The 16,992-nt window shown below is 39.2% G+C and overlaps 1 long non-coding RNA gene across 2 annotated transcripts; it reads right to left on the bottom strand.

Moving 5' to 3' along the window:
* Window positions 1-7,021: 7,021 nt before the first annotated feature.
* LOC310903854 lies at window positions 7,022-16,963 on the bottom strand. 2 transcript variants are annotated; one of them, XR_014587876.1, is made up of 4 exons: window positions 16,424-16,963; window positions 10,850-10,923; window positions 8,930-9,121; window positions 7,022-8,460 (listed from the first exon to the last, which is right to left on the bottom strand). It is a non-coding gene; the product is annotated as an uncharacterized lncRNA (long non-coding RNA). The 2 variants fall into 2 exon arrangements; XR_014587877.1 differs by having other exon boundaries at window positions 16,729-16,963.
* Between the last annotated feature and the right edge of the window lie 29 nt (window positions 16,964-16,992).

The raw sequence follows: 16,992 nt of genomic DNA, 5'->3' as shown, positions 1-16,992 counted from the left end.
CCAAGAACTGACCTACGTGGTCACCTTCAGAGTCTAAGAACTTAAGACTACCCATAATGGCTCATCCAGGTCTTTGGGAGAGACCACAGGGGAATGTTATATGAACAACAAATACATACATATCTATATACATATCTATATACACACACACACATATATATATACATATATATATATATATATACAGATGGGGGAGGAAGGGGGGCGATAGTTCCCAGGAGTGTTCTCCCAATTAGGCTGACACTCAGCAGACTGAGTTCAGACATAGCCCACAGTCTTTGTGGTCAATGCAGCTATTCAGCCCGCACACATTTGTAGCAGCATAATGAAGGCTTTTTACCGATAAAAATAAGAACAGGATTCACACTCCATTGTGAATTTGAGTATAGATGGTCACAATAGAATCTTTAAAAAGGCTCAAGTTTTTCATTTGGATAAGGGGAAACATTCTCTCCTTTACTGCAGGGCCCCAGTGGTTTCAACATCAGAACCATCACTACGAGGAAGATACCAGCTGGCCTTACAAAGACCTAAGCAATCTAGCCATCATCTTCAACAAGCTCCTGGCCCAAACAAGACTTACAACTTCAGCTTGATGAGCAGATCTAATGGTGAATATTCTAACAAAGTGTTTTCCCATGAGAAAAATCTAGTAAATTAATATCATAAAGTTGTTTTGTTTCAATTTTTATATATATATATATATATATATATATATATTAAGGGAAAACAGCCATTAGCCCTGAAGGGACATTCTGTCCAGGTCAACCAATAATACCTCCAACTGCTGGAGCTTTACTTGATTTCTAATAAACCCGTATTGCCATGGCTGAGTCTGACTGGAAAACTGGACCTGTCTTGCCAGTAACTACCCACTCAGCTTATTAACTACTCTTGCATTTTTTTTTTCTGCTTTGTTAGAACTCTTCTACTTTATACAAGCAAGTATGGATCAAGACGAAGCAATGGAACAGCACCAGGTGCGGTGCTTGAGATGGGACCATGAGGTTCAGCTCCATACTCATTGAATGCTCAGTTGTGTCCACTGGGAAATGCTGCAAGATAGCCACAGAACAGCTGAAAGCCACTGATCACAGCCCTTGTCTTTGACTCCTGCCACCCAGGTTCAACCTGTCAGTGTGATCCTGGAAAAACAAGAGTTTGGAGCAGAGTCTCTGTGGTCCCAAGGGACTGATCTGTCCCTTCAGGCCTTTTCCCTAGAAAAGGAGGCAGGTTAGAAGACAAAGGAACTGTTACAATGGGACAGGAAACCTGTGAAGGGACGAAAAAGGCTTCTCATAAGGGAAATGCCAACTTCCTTGAGGTTGACAGAATTTAAAATTACATGTTCATAGACTAATTTGCTTTCAACTTTCTGCCAACTGTAGAGGGCATTTCATTTAATAGAATCCATAATGAACTGATCCTTGACGGGCTCACACAGATCATGTCCTAAGACTGCTTTACTTTGTGGCTTATTCTGAATACTTTCAGGTCCTGATCCAGAGAGACTCAGAGGTAGCTCTTAAGAAGATCTCAGCTCTTTGAACACACAGCAGTCAACAATAACAAGGGCACTCAGTATCTCTGGAGCAAGCCCTTACACATTAAGTGCTGCAATCATTTCATAGTGTGAAGGAGTCATATACTTAGTTCACCTGAATATTGATGCAGAACACAAACATTAAGTATTAGGCAGCCAAAGGCAATTATTCTGATCATTAAAAAGTCTAATCAGAGTAACTTTGAATTTTGTATTACACAGCAGATACAAGAGAGTTGTGTATAATCACAGAAGTGCTAACCTTTCTGTTTTCAAGGAGACATATTTTGAAGCGCTAAATACTAACCTTTAGCTTTGTGTAATGCTTAAAGCACAGAGGCTTTGTTTGGAAAAATAGTTTGCTTAGATGCAAACAGGAAATCCTGGAAAACAATAAATGAGGATTACAGTAGCATTGATTCCATAGCTTTATAGAGAAGGAAATTTGACAAAAATAGCCACCCATTTTCAGTATCAATTGTAATACAGATGAAAGTAAGTTGAATTTGGCTTTAGACATATCCCTTTTCAAGCAGCCTTTCATAAATACCTTTAATTATGAAACTGATTTTCCTGACTACATCATTCCTTTGGTACTGTGGTCTGTCTTTGGGTTGCTTTAGATCGAGTACCTGCAGCTGCTGAACACTGTGAAAAATAGCTACAGTGCAGAAGGTGATCTCCTAAACTATCCATCTACCAAATACCTAATGAATGACAAACCAGAGGATAAAAAAAAAGAAAAAAGAAGTGTTCTACCCCTCAGGGGATATAACACAAGACAAAGCTGACCATTTGTGTAAATGTCCTGCTACAGTGACCTCCGTGGGGTTAAGCAATCTGTACCAGCTGAGGTTCTGACTAGTTACTTAGACAAGGCTCATATGATGGAATTCATATCAATTTACCATGGCAGGCATGAGAGAGAATGACTTGCCCCAAACCTTATTTTTCTTCTTTCATATATTAGATTGGGACATAGAGGAAGGAATGGGTAAGAAAAGCAGTGCTCTTGCCCACTGAAACTCAGCTGAAAGGCTTGCTAGCTCATGCAATGGTTATCTAAATTCAAATTCAAATGTCACCTTCCCATGCAGAGTCCTGTAGCTTCCCAGACAGTTGCAGCCTCCTTTCATTTACATGTTCAGAACCTTTTCTTTCAGTGTATGATGAGAAAAAAAAAAATCACACAAGTTATCTCACTAAATCATTTTCTTTAAATGTCTGCCTTCCTTTACATGTTTGTCACTGACCTACTGTCGATCCCATTTACATGAAAAAACTACTGAAGCCCTTCTCCTCTATCAGCATTCATTAGCAGCTCCAAGTTCCTGGCACACAACAGGGGTTTTGCCTACAATGCAGTTTGGGGATGTTCTAGTCAGAAATAGGGGCAGCTAATGAGGAAAACACAACTATAGTTTGTCACCACTGCTCTTATTTACTCCAGCAAGCAGCAATGGGGAAATATTTCCACATGGCAGCCTTCCTCCTGCAGTGTCTGTAGCTGAAGGCACTTTTAGGCCTGTTTTCTCCATCACCTGCTGGTGTTGATTGCCCTGCCCCTGCCCTGTACCACAGCGAGGTACCCCAGGGGGAGGCCGCCATGTGCCCGCCCACTGGCCCTCAGCCTGGCAGGCCTCGGCCTGCAGCACCTGCTCCACCTTGAAGAGTGTTACCCACTAAAAATGAAAGGTAGATTGTACTCAGAAGATTCCTGCAAGTTTCTATAGAAATCAGCCTTCTTAACTGGCAGAATTATTAAACAGACTTCTCCATAGATAATATAGATCTTTATGGCTACTGGCCTGCAGCTCTGCTTCGGGAATTTGGACATCAATCTTTTCTGCTATTTGAAAAGTTTTTCAATTAAAATTTTCTGGATCAAAATATCTAGCTTTCTTACCATGGTTCCTGTGCTTGCCTCCCCTCCTGTGTCAGCTTTTGCTTCAAGGTTCATTCACTTTAACATTATCCTACTTGAGGCTCAGTACCTAGCAAAAATATCTTTAAGAACCTGTTTTTCTTACCTGTCACTATAATTTGATTTTTGTACACCTCATACTGATTGTGTATATATATATATACACACACACACACACATACAACCTTATCCAAAAATAGAAAAGGAATATTTCTGAGGAGACCACATTTGCTGAATTTAATTCCTTTTCCACAGCAAAGCAGACTGATCCTTCTCACAAGCGCTGTGGGAGGTTATCTAGCCACTATTTTAAAATTATTTTAAGTTATTCCAGAGTTAAAAAAAAATATTAAAAAAATCTAAAAAGTATTGGTTGAGATAGTATACCATCAGAGCCACGTGGCTCCAGAACTGTTTCCTGTGTGTAATAAGAATTTCTGGCAGGGATGATATGTGGGGAAACAAACTTACAGTTTACTCTTCAGAAGTTCTTCACCCTTCAGAAGGGTGATACCTGATTATGCTACTTACGGCAAAAACTCAGAAAGCTGGCGCGCACATGAAAAGAATTTCCATTGGATATGACCAGATCCACTGAATGTAATCTCCACATTAAAACCAAAAGAACTGGGTGATCTCCCAGTTTTTCAGGGTGTAGCTGAAGTTAAACAGCACCAGTGAAATTTACAGCTCACCACAGCTTGCTTAGGGCAAATTTAGAGCTCTCCAGGAACAGAGGTGCCCGTTTTTAACACCTTCAACAACTTAATCCAAACAAGGGTGATAGAAGCCTGATATGAAATCTTCAGTTATCATTAACAGGCACAGGAATATGAATTTACATAAAGGAGACACTAAGAAAAGACACAGTTAAGAAGATGCACTAAGTTCAACCATCATGAGGATGTTACTAATATATTTATTCATTGTCAATACAAAGAATACAGCAGGCCCCGAGCTGCAAGTTGTGAACCCAAAGCAAACGAAAGGCACTTGCAGCCACTGCAAGAGGATTTCTAGGGCACTGCAGCTGTGCAGCTTGGGTCTGCCAGGTACCTGAATGGAAGTCAGCAGGAGACGTATATGGGTACAGATTACAGATTAGCAGGCCCTTAAAAAGTTTTTAGCTTTACTACAACACAGCTTTGTGCCCTTTAGGAGCATAATATTGAAATACTTGGTGTTTGACTCCTACTTGCCTAACCTGTGCACAATAAACACCATTAAGTTATTTCTTTTCTTGTGAATTTCAAGCCTGCTTTTTTAGAAGACCTAATGATCCTTATGGAGCTGACTGTCCCCGCCCTTCCTCTATTCTGCCTTTCTATTTTTTTTTTTATTTTTACTAGAACATGGCAAGAATGTCAGATTATATGATTCTAAAGCTTCCTAATCAAATTGCTCTCAATGCAAACCAGCTTAATTTTTTCATATTCCTTAAAAATAACATTATTTACATTTTACACATTAATTTCAATACCCCCAAAAGTGATTTCAAAAGTGACAGTTTGAAAGTCAGTTTGAAAGATTAGCCCTACTTACCATGCTTTCTATACTGGTAAGGAAAGCTGACAGGTGCATCATCAGCAAGCATCCAAGGGTTTCTATGATTAAACCCTCGAGTTCACATCAGAGCAGATGAAAGGATTTAAAAGCTTAAATATATTTTTTTATTCTTGATGAACTAACTTTAAATATTTAATGATTCTCAGAAAGCTTTTGGGTTTGTAAAGTACCATTTAGAAAAAAAAAAAAGATTTAAGAAAAAAAAATCCTGAAGTAATCCATTTCTTTTTACTTTTTCTAACCCAATTCTTTGCTTTATCTGAAGTGACCACTTACCTACCCAAGGGAAAGTTTTGATAAAACTTATTTAGGGTCTAAAAATGCTCAGTAGAATGAAAATTCAAATCAGCACTGCTAAGTTCTCTAAAAGGGAAGACCTTAAAAATAATTTATCTGCATATTGTTTACTAGTAAAGAAGGAAGATAGGAAAGCAAAACCATAAATGAAACTATAATGAAGAAATTTTTTTCCTATATATTATTTACTTACCTAGTTATATAACATTATACAAGGGGCTGAAATTATGTAGCTGTATAGGACTGTTCATCATGCACTGTATGTCCAGATATTTCCTCTGATCTATTCTCAGTTCTAAGGCATAAATTGATGGACTGGAAAGTGATTTCTCCTTCCCTCGTGTTAAGGTATTGCATCTGCAGCCAATGAAGTTAGGATCTAATCTCTATCCCTTTAAAAATCAGTGAAAGACTCATCAATTTTAATGATTGTAAGACTGGAACCTTCCAGAGCAGCATCAGGTATCTCTGCTGGGGTGAGAATATAAGACAGGTAAAGTGCTGTCAGCAGTACATGCACTGAGACCTCAGTGCCAGCACCAAACATGAATGATAATAATTCCCTTGCTGAATAATATTTTCTACATAAGCTAGATTATCCAGTTCCATCATTTTAATACGAAATGGTACTGAAAACAGCAAGGGAGAACCTCTATGAGAGAGATTCATTTTTATGACAGACAGTTTCATTTAAAAATAAAAGTACATAATAAAAATCTTGCATACTGAAACCCAAATTGCTCTCAGAATACAGTTCCTATAGAACAGGGTACCCCACTAATCTGTCTTTCTTCTGCAAAATTACTACTTTTTCCAGTTTGAAAAGGAATTCAAGCAGTAAAAACATGGATTGATAATACTGTACGTTAAGATGGTATAAAAATAAAACGCATTGCCAAAATTGTTCATCAGCAATCACTTCTCATAAAGTACACATGCACACATTTAGTTAGGAAAAGCCTGCATTCCTTCAGTCTGTCCTTTTACAAACAGAAAAAGAAAGGAATTATAGAAGTCCCACCATGCACAAACCCTGCCAAGCATGTAGAAACCTGTGCCTCGCCAGGGCATATCAAGATGTGGGTGCCAGCTAATGAAGAAAGCAGAAGGTAGAAAGAAGCATCAGTGTTCAGCCCACAGCACATCTCCTGGGAGCGTGGGGCTGTCACCTGCTTTCCCTTGCGTTGGCGCTGCCCTGCACGACACGCATGCTCAGCACCCCGTGGCACCATGACCAATCCCCCCCTTGCCCACCGCCACAGCTGTGCTCCCCGGCTGGACAGGAGAAGCTCTTCCGTGCAGTGCAAGGCAGCCAGTGCCAAGCGCGTTATGCCACTAGAAAAGTGTGGCAGATGGGCCAGAGCAGCTGCCTTGCAGCATATCTACAGCATGGCTTAAGTTCAGTGAATTTGGGCTCTTCAGCCTTTCTCCTCTGGTTTTTAGGAAGCTTTGAGTTGTGCTGGTTATTCTACACCTTGAAACCAGGCCCCAGAACCTGCACAAGCTTCTCCCATCACCTTCAGTCCTGTCAAGTCCAGCTCAGAGAGAAAGAATTAGGGCAAAGAAATATAGTAGAAAGAGGACCCAGGCTTTGAAAGAAGCAGTGTCACTCACAAGAGCATACCTTCTCACATAATTACTTTCTTTTCATAGTTTTTTTGTTTTCAGTAAAACAAAGGATATGCATTCAGCCAGAGTAATTAGATTTCATTTAATAAAACATTTAAGGCTTGATTCGCATTTTGAAGGGGAAAGAAAAGAAATATGGGAAGAAAGAAACACCAGCTGTTTTCACAGCTGCCACAAAGGTAAAGTCAAACACACAACAGAAGCTGCACATTTTTCAAAGCCACGTCTCACTGGGAGCTCCAGACCCTTGCAAGTGCCATGCCCATCTCCCATAGACACACAGCATCTCTTACACACCGTGCTCGGGTCTCGCTCTGCTGACAGACTTGGAACAAAGTTATGCTCCCCAAAAGAAAGCTACAAGCGCAGAGACAAAGAAATTGTATGTCACAGATCATCAGCCAATCTAATTATTTGGCTGCGATGATGTTACATTCCAGCAGGAAAACAGCATTTAATTAGGCTGGCATGGGCATTATAACCAGAAATAAAATGAAAACTCAAACAAATGCCACATATGGGTATAATCTTTACATAACAAATAGCAATTTCAATAATACGGTTAATTTGTCAAACTGTTGTGACCCATATCAAAAATAAAGGAAGAAAAAGGAAAAGTTAAACTCCAGAAATGTACATGGATATTGGCCCAAGCCTGGGAAAATCTGCAAGAACTGCTCTTTAGTGATGAAGTTAACCCAAGAGCTCTTGGGGTCAAGCAATAAGGAAGGGTCCAGAAAGCCTCAAGCAAGAAGGCTGCAGGAATCCTTGTGAGAACCAGACTTTTCCTTAGTACTCTTTGGTACCCTATTCCCAAGTCTTACTGTAGTGATTATGTTGGCAGGCTTCCTCTGGGCCCTTCTTTTCAAACTGATTTCCTCTTGCTGTCCCTCTTCATTTAGTTTCTCAAGGTCAGATCTTAGCCAATAAGCAGTGTACAAATGAGTGTCAGCTTGGGAAGAAAGCAAAAATCTGGACCGAGTTCACAACAAGGTAGCTTGCTCTGAGACAGAGTCAGGCCCTAAGATCACAGGCAGTAGGAGGTCTCTGGCTGGACAGTGGATGGTGGGGCTGCAAAAGGAGAGAAGGGAGCTGCTAATGCAGCAGGGCACCTTGGTCTTGATTTTCTTTGCAGGTAACACCCTGTCCTCAGGGCAGTTACCCCAGACTTAGACTTGTACAATAAAGAATTGGATCCTTTAACACCACCAAGTCCCAACAAGCAGAGATGAGGTTTTCAGGTGTACTGTCTCCAAGCAACTTGATAAGGAACACTGACTGTGCTTCTTTTAATACACAAGAATTGCAAAGGTAATAGCTATATGGAAGAAAAGGAAGAAGAAAAGCTAGCAGAGAAGCTAGACTCCCACTTGAAGCTTGAGTCTCTTTCTGAGGAAATGTAGCCAGTCTGATAAGATGACACAAGATCAAAGTGTGAGAAACCCAAAGGAATTCCTGAATTCACCTAATAAGCAAATGGCAAGCTCCAATAAGTAAATATCTGAAAAAAAAATAAAAATCAAAGTTAATAAATCTCAATTCATTGCTTGTTTATTGAACGGTTATGTCCTACTGCTCATGTGCCAGCATTACTAAGAAGGTGTTTTCTTGGACCCAGACACCTTGAGAAGAATCCACCAATGGAGAGCTTGAAGAGACCAGCCAGCCTGAGCCCTCACGCACTGAGTCCTTCCCACCAATGTGGGCTACTGCTGCAGGACCAGTGCTCTTAGGCTTGAGTTCCATTCTTGTTGGACTTACTTGGTCTGCTCTTGTGCATTCACAAAGTTTTGTATTGATTATATAAATATTTGTGGTTTGTATGAATACAAAATATCCATGGAGTGCAAAAATGAATGTTCACATTCAAGATACAAAAAACGACTCTCAGGTAGTGTTCTGTCACGCCTATTGAGTTTATACAGATACCTTTAGTTCCTCATGATAAATTAGAGAAATTAGAGACATACCGCTGTGTGCCTGTCCAGGTTCCTCCCTTCCTTTCTTAAAGCACAGTTCTTTACCATTGCAAGAGAGCGAAGTTGTCATTTCCCTTAAATCATCCCAAGCTTTTAGCATCGATTCTCATTTTGCACAGCTGCAGATGACTCAGTTGTCACAGGAGAGATACAGTCGTGGTTTTCTTTACAAATTATTTATTTCTATAAAATGTAGAAAAGTGATTTTGACCATACAGATTTAGTATTCCAATGATGCAGCTATGGAAATAAAGAACATAATTTCTGAGTAACAAGAAAAAGAATCTCACTGAAGAAGAACTATTGATAAACTGTGTCTAGGCTGTCTCATATTTGAAAGGGATCAAACAATCAGATTATCAAAGGGTGTGCAGTTAAAGACCATTACGTCAGGTTGGACTTGCTATCCATCATGCCTGATATCCCATTCAAACCAATCAATCCTTGTGATTAAAAAAGGAATTTCCCCGTCTTCTACCAACAAACAAAACTTCAAATCCTACTGCAGGTCTCAATGAACTAAGTCAGCTGGAAAACTACCTGTGAGATAACAGAACTGGATTAGATTTCAGACCACTTTAGTTACCCAAACACTTCACCCTGACCCCGAGTTACTTCTAGTAACTCTTCCATTGTCCCCTCCTATCCTTCAGCTTCAAAGACATCAGTTATCGGGAGTTTATCAGCAGACAGTCAATCTAGAAGCAGCTTGAAGATGGTATAAAATGCTCTCTCTGGCCCCAAATAACTGGCACACTTGTGCCAGTTCTGCTAATCCAGCAAGTTTAGTCCCTGGCCTCAAGTCTTTCAGGATCAAGTCACTGTTACACAACACAGCCTGATCCCCAACTGTTACACTGCAGTGCAGTACACCTTCACATCCTCAAAACCGTATTATTTGTCTCAGCAGTTTACTGGAGGAAATCAGTAAGTAATTACTAATGGTCAACCCCGCCAAAACCTCGTGGTGAAGGCCTGGAAATTTTCCCAGCAGTGAAAACAAAAGCATTTCCCTTACAATACACTGAAACATTTGTCACCAAGGCTCCTCATTTCCTATAACCAGGTTTCAAGTTAAAAGGTGTCAGTTTGACACCATATGCAAAGCTGCTAGGTACCTAGATTGGAAGTTAGCACTTTTATTCCCTACAGACGCAAGAAGTACACATGAAGGTTAGAACAGATGGTGGGGAAGTCAGGAAACGTATGTTTTTATCTGGACACCTTCACACTGAGAAATGAAAGAAAGAAGCCACCTTTCCTCTGCTGATACCACTCTCTCTTGGTCTAGCAGACAAAGTTCATTCTTTTTACTTCTCTGACTTTCACCAAATTAACTGGTTCCACCTCCCAGGGCAAACCGAGTGAGCTCTAGCCCTGCTCTGTTGCTCCGTGTCATCCTAGGGGGGATGTCGTGAGCAATAAGGGCACAAGCTCCACAGTTACTGCAGTGCTGCGTGAACCTCTCTAGCTTCTTTATGAATTGTAAACAGCTAAAAAATGGGAGCAAAGGAATCAGATTTTACCAGTTAATGCCGCATGAATTTTAACTGCTCTAACACAAATCTACAGAGAGGCCCAAAAGGCATATAGCCTCCTACTGGGACAGCAACAGTGCAGATACAGTGCACACTGTACTGTAATATAAAGAATTAAAGAACTTTCAGATGAATGATAACCACAAAAAAACCTCAGTTTTCCATTTTTGTCAATCACGGATCTTTTATCTTGAATGAGACATATGTTTCCAATAAAACTACCTTTAAATTTTAAAAAAAGATTGTTTTTCATTAAACAATTTTGTTCTGCTATTCTCATAAATTCAAGACTGGGAAACTGGTATTTCAATAAAATCACCATAATACTTCAAGTCAAAAAGAGACCTTAGAACTTCATTAAATCAGAGCTGACCTGCTTGCATTCTCTGCACCGATTTTGTTTCTTGTGATATACCAAAGCCCATGAAATATTATCCTTCTTCTCACCTATGGAAGGAAAACAAAAGGTTAGTGTGATAAAGATTATCCTCGTAGTACATGGCTGCTAATTCTAATCTGTCTGTTTCAGCCTCAGGAGGCTGAAAGGCAAAGGTGAAAGTGGTACAATTTGCATGCACAAACTGCAGAATGGATTGTTTTAGATGAAGAAGATCATAGGGAAGAAAAAGGTTTCCATAAATGACTACAGCATTTCTGCTGACCATGTTGCACACTAAGAGCAAAAATACCTTTGTCTCTGTGTAAGTGTACATAGAAGTCTGATTCCCTTTCCATGGTCCTTTTCCCAGCACAATGAATTTTCTTGTTATGTTAAACAATTAATTTCCCTTCATGCCCTATTTGGCTTTCAAATACTCTTAGACGACAGACCCCTTCCTTTGTCACTACTTAATGGATTTATAAACATTTAATCTTTCCTTGTAATTTCATCCCAGCAGATCATTAATCACTGTCCCCAAACTCCCTCTTCGTCAGGAAGAATCACGTAGGCTTGACAAGCACATGCAGCCGTGCTTTATACACACACACGCACACACATGTATGTCCCAAGAACAACTACCTCCTTGGAATGGCCTTCACACAGTTTCCAGCACGCGGGGTTGGTGGGGAATCCCGTAATTCCAGGAATGTTTGAACACACAGAACTATGCAAAACCAGGCTCTAAAGGCAGCTTTGCGTTCTAGCTAGTTCTGCAAAATTTGAAGCCTTTCAGAGGGCTAATTCCAGTTGGACAGGAGCCTCTATTCACCAGGAACATATCTGAAAAATGTTTTAAAGCCTAAATTCAGCAGGCTACAATGCAATCCTAGGAAGAGTACATCCCAAATCCTCACAACGTGAGTATTTTCCATGCTGGGCATTGCTGTGATGGTACTGTCAGTGAGGAAGGATTTCTTACTGTCTTTTTGCCATGGCTTCTAGGAAACTGTGCTTTGACAGCAGTAATTATGACTAATACACATATACTACAACCACAAGACAAAGATCAAATGATTTGAAAGTCCCAAGATTATTTTTTTAATTAGAATGCATCTCTGTCCTGAAATTTTAACTATTTCTAACAATTATTTAGTGATTCAATGATCATTGCTCTTTAGCTTTATTTGCTGTCTGAAGGGAAGAAAGTGCAACTGAAAATTACTCACAAGTACGTGTTATTCATCACTAGCCACAGGAAAAAAAATAATTTGATTCCATTTCGTTGTTACTACAACATGAGGAGCTGTGACATTTCATTCATAGCTGTATGGAAACAGACTTTGTGATCATGAGAACTTCTGAGTACAAGCTGATTAAGAATCTAAAAAATACATGAGGAAAAGGGAGTACACATTTCTTAACCAGGAATAAATTTCTGGGTCTGTATGTATTCAAGAATACTTTGACCAGTTAAAACCCAAATAAATTGTTCACAGTATTTTTTGATGATTTATTCCCTAGAAAAAGTCATGGCTTTCAATTTTTCATTGCTGCCTTTTCACAAACGAAAGGTAAATTAAAAGTATTCCCTCAGACGCATTAAAGTAAAGCACGATTCTTTATGCTCCAGTTACTGGAAAGACCAGAGCAGTGGAAATAACTGAACTAAAATATTCTATGAAATATACAGCTCCTTAAGCTCTGCAACCTGGGCAACTTTTCCAAAATCACTGGCTTCAAAAGCTTCTGAAATCCTATGAACAGATGATGCTCGGAGAGCACTGTCTTAATTGTCTGCTGTGGAGCTGTTATGCATAAGTATTTTCCAAGCTTACTACTTGTCTGACTGGTAAATTCATAATGTCTCTCTTAAGGAAAGAGCTTGTTGCACAGAAACAAGACAGACACCAAATCCAGAAGCCTATATAAATATAGCAACTATTTTAATTACCTTCTATTTACAATAGAAGAGATTCAATCTTTGCTGAAAACTCGTCAAGCAAACAGGCACATTATAGGAAGACGTTACAGGAAGACGTGACTCGTGAGGCATTTTACCCTCTCCCATTTCTGCCATACACAGCAACGCCTGCCTAAATCGCCTATCCCAGGCTGTGCATTGCAACACTGATGGCTTTATCTTGAACCCACTGTTCAGAGAACCAACATCTTTAGGTAATTAGTTTTCTTTGATCAGCCACTGAGACACTTTGGGAAAAATAACTGGAAGGCACACTTAAAGGATGCAGAAGAGCTGAAAACCTCTGTGGAGTAAAGGGAAAGATTCTATTTTAGGGGGCACAAAAGTAAACATCAAGCAGGCAGAAAAATACTACTTTTGGACTTAGTGGGACGAAAGCCTACTATTCCACTTGAGAAACTGCCTCTTCAAAAGGAATAGGGGGACAAGGATTTAGGATATAGATCAATACTAAACCTGAACAAGGCCTGAAGGCAAACACAGACAAGGAGCCCATCAAGAGCATACAACAATATTCACACGAGGAAAGATGGCCATGACTGAGTGGCATATGCAAAACCACAACCACTAAACAGGCAGATTAATCCTCTTCCACCTGACCCAGATCTGACAAGACTAGCAATATCACAGCATAGCCACCTCTTCCCCAGCACAGCAGAGACAGAGCACAGTTTCCCCAAATTAACAACAGAAATAATTGAAGGGTTAATTTCTGTTTGAGTGGAATGTGAAAAGATGTGCACATCAGGAATTAACATTTACCAAGAAAATAAATGCACTAAACTGCTACAAAATACTGCTATGAAGAAGAAATTATTTAGCGTAAGTAGTATGGAAATAAATACATATGTGAAATACAGGGTAAAAATTTGAGAACAACAATATTGTTCCTGAGAAAGCAGCTGAAACATGATTGATCACTTTGGTCTTATTGAAGCAGGCTGAAAAGCTCTTGCAAACACATACTGATAAAGTAATTCTCTTACTGGATATTCCAGGAGGTCTTTCCTACGTCTAACAATGCTTCATTCTGCAACTCTTCCCAATCATGGAAAAAAATTATAGAAAACTCCAACCTCAAAACCCAGAGCACATACATGAGATACAGCCAAAAACAAGAATTACTTACAAATCAGACTTGAATTCTTGGCATGTAAGTTTGGGTGATCTAAAAATAAATGCATTTTTTTTTAGCATTGTTGTTTCATAATCATGTATCATAAATAAGGTAATACAAAGACTACACATCTGGTTGCTGATGATTTGCATTTGTGCCTGAAGTTAATAAAAAGAGATGAGTGAAGCTAAAAACAATCATTTCTCATTCACCCAGTTATAAAAATGATTTGTTTGCACTCTTTCCCAGTACAATGTCATGTCAATACAGCAAACAGCTGAAGCTACTAATATATTTCTCTTTATCACAAAGCATAAAGTATTTAAATTTCTTTTACAAAAATAATACTATATATGTTTATAAATACTATACATAAGCATATATTGGTAATATATTGCAGAAAAGCATATATATTGTCAAAACTTGCAAGATTAAGTTCACCAATACAAGGAAGATGTGACCTGCAACATGCAAAGAAAGTCGGTATTACAATGATGATTTTTCACAGATCAAAAGGTATTTAATAATACTGTAGATTGCACATATCTCTTCTTTCTTTCCTTTTTGTTTTTCTCTCTTTTTTTTTTTTAAACCAAAGCAATAGCATTTTATCATTTTATCCCATTTGCAGAGCTAGGGAAAGAATTAAGAGACACAAAGTTCCTTCCTAAAAGTATTTGACCAGGCTTGCAGTAAAATAAAGACATGCTATGCACAAGCAGTGCTCCTACTGCTAGGCACAAAATATGCTGTTCGTTTCAAGCCATGCCATTCAGAAGGCTGTTGTGATAGAATTTTAACACGACAGCTTTTTTCAGACTAGATATCGGGCTTCAAGTCCCTTTGTGGCCTGATTTACTTTGAATCACACAATCGAATCTTCCAGGTGTCCCCAAGTCAAAAAAGTCTTGGCTAAACATTTTTTTTTTTAAACTATACCATTCAAAATAATTTTTAGTAAGTTTTGTTTTCATTTCAAAGAGATATTGAAAAAGCAAAAGTACTTTAAGGGAAACAGGATTGTTAACTTCAATCCTCTATAAGACTAACATTTTTTAGACCTGTTTGATGAGTTTTTGGGTGCTTGATTTCCCTTCAAGTGGCCTGGAAAATCCCACTCTGTTTACAGCTATAAATCTCTCATCTTTCATAAGATTTAAATACAGTTTTTAAAAAGTTATAAAGAATATTGTCACAAGACAGGCAGCAATATGTCCCATGTCATAAAAAATGATCAGTTCAATTTTTAAGCAGCACAGAAAGGCATGAGCCAAAGCATCCAATTAAAGTGTTCTACAAGAGTCCTGCATCTCAGAGAGATTCCTCATCCCCAAGATCCTTCAAAAAAAAAAAAAAAAAAAAGTTTTTCTGAGAAACTGACTCACAGCCAGAGCACTGGATATGAGTCTGACAAAGGTATTCTGCACGTTGCAATATCCATGATTTTTTTTTCCTTTTTCAAAGGTAATGTTCCAGTCAACACAATGAATTCTAAGTCTAATACAATAACTTATAATGTATTTAGTCTGTATAAAACATGAAGGGATTCTCTTTGGTCATGTTTTCCCTCAGTAAATTTACACTGTTGTGAAAATAACAACTGGAAACATTCCTCCTATGTGTTTTGGGTTTATATACATGTAGAAAGTTACTGACCATATGAACATCTAGAATCTTTAGGTAACCTACATGTCAAATGCTTTGACAAACATAATTCCCATCATCCCAAGAACTGTAAGTTTATACTCTTCATAACTCCAAAGAGACCACCGCTTTACCAACTGAAAGGAAGTAGACTTGCCCAGTTTGACCCCATAATACAAGTCCTGACCATTGCATCTGAGGCTATCCAAACCCCTTTGGATCAGCAGTAATTCCTGTTGCCTGAAATATTTTTTTCATTTATGCCTAAAAGATTTCCATTGCAGATTCTTAAAAACATGTGCTTCAAACAGATTCAAAAGCCCCTATGTTTTTATTTAAACTACTGCTCTACATTTGGATTTCCCTGAGGAAATAGGACAAAGTAACAAGCTTGATCCCCTTCATTCACGATTACCAAACCTTTCAATTGCATTTATTGCGGCTCTTGTATTTTTAAACACGCTGAAATAGTGACTCCGCAGTCCAGCCCACAGCTGCTTGCAGGAAAGCATTACATCTGAAGCAGAAAACAAGGCTAATCTTCTCCACCTTAACCTCTGAGGAGAAGCCAGAGGCAAGTATGGTCTCTACAAAAGGAGGTCGGAATCAGCTATTATGCCACCAAAAAAAAAAATAAACCAACCAACCAACCAAACAAAAACAACAGTATAAAGATACATAAAATAACGTCTACTGTAAGATGTGAGGAGGGAACCACAAAAACAACCGTGCAGCCCTAGTGTGTATTCATTTGTCAATTAATATCCTCAAATGGTCCCAGGAAATGAAGCAGAAAAAAAAACTTGCAGAAAAAAAACCTTACAGAAAAACAAGACTTATTAAGCAACTCCATTTCCAGCAGTGCGCATGGGTTGTCACAAGCGAGCTGTTCTCTGTCCTCACTCTCAGGACACCCGCCACCTGCTCCTCTCCTCCTTCCCTGGGTTAGAGGAAGGCCTGGGGCCACCATGGGCAGGCACCGCTAGGCCACACTCTGAGTCCCTACAGACAGGCCGCACTGAGCGACCTCATGGTGTTTTCCAGAGGGATACGCAAACCCAAACCCTTGCTTTTGTGGGTTGCTTCCCATGTTTTTCTAGGCCTGCTCTGTATTGGTAAACACCTCACCTCTACTTCCAGGCCTCCCGTCTCCATTCCTCACACAAGATGTGCATCATAGAATGGGATGGGTTGGAAGGGTCCTTAAAGATGATTTAATTCCAACATCCCTGCCATGGACGGGGACACCTTCTACTAAACCAAGTTGCTCATGTATATCCAGCACACTGCCTGAGGAAAAACAATTACTGCAGTTAAAAAGTCCTCTAAAAACTCCTAAAACTCGAGACCACTTAATTTAATGAAACACACCTTCCCTGCCACGCCTACCCA

This window comes from Anser anser (genome assembly GCF_964211835.1).
Source record: "Anser anser genome assembly, chromosome: 9".
In the NCBI taxonomy this organism is placed as follows: domain Eukaryota; kingdom Metazoa; phylum Chordata; class Aves; order Anseriformes; family Anatidae; genus Anser; species Anser anser.
The sequence above is the reverse complement of the archived record's forward strand: the minus strand, read 5'-3'. Positions and strand labels throughout refer to the sequence as shown.